Here is a 940-nt window from a genome sequence, read left to right as displayed (position 1 = left end):
GACCAGAAAAGAAACTCTCCACAGCACATCATAGTAAAAACACTACACGTACAAAACAAAGAGACAATTCTGAAAGCTGAAAAAGAGAAACAAAAAGTCACATATAAACGAAAACCCATTAGGATTATAGCTGACATTTCAGTGAAAACTATGAAAGCCAGAAGAGCCTGGACCAAAGTATTCCTAGTTTTAAATGACCACAGATGCCAACCCAGATTACTATACCCAGCCAAAATGTCTATTATAGTTGAAGGGGAAAGAAAAATCTTCCATGACATAAATAGGCTGAAGGAATTCATGTCCACAAAACCAGCCCATCAGAAAGTTCTGGAAGCAGTAAAAGGAGCTGAAGAAAGGAATGTCTATACCCAAGGGATTGCAGAAAGAAATCCAATGAAGGTATAACTGTGGAAAAGTACAGCTATATCAAGAATGTAAACAGAAATAAAAATGACAGGATTCAATACTCATCTTTCATTAAACTTTAAATATTAACAGACTGAACTCCCCAGTCAAAAGACTCAGACTTTGTGAATGGATTAAAAAACAAAATTCTGCAAGAAACTCATCTCACTTTCAAGGACAGACACTATCTCAAAGTGAAAGGATGGAACAAAATATACCAAGCAAATGGCACCAAGAAAAAAGCAGGCGTAGCAATCCTAATATCTGACAAAATAGACTTTAAACTGAAACTAACCAGAAGAGACAAAGAGGGCTATTTCATTCTGATCAAAGGAACAATCAATCAAGAAGATATTACAAACATGAACATATATTCACCAAACTCTGGTGCACCCAACTTTATGAAAACAGGCCTTTAAGACCCAGATTAATCCCAACTCATTATTAGTAGGGGACTTCAATACCCCACTGTCTCCATTACATAGGTCAACAGGGCAGAGAGTTAACAGACAGACATCTGTTAAGCAGAATTAAG

Source organism: Nannospalax galili, unplaced genomic scaffold, assembly GCF_000622305.1.
Source record: "Nannospalax galili isolate Female #2095 unplaced genomic scaffold, S.galili_v1.0 scaffold102, whole genome shotgun sequence".
In the NCBI taxonomy this organism is placed as follows: Eukaryota; Metazoa; Chordata; class Mammalia; order Rodentia; family Spalacidae; genus Nannospalax; species Nannospalax galili.
The sequence above is the reverse complement of the archived record's forward strand: the minus strand, read 5'-3'. Positions refer to the sequence as shown.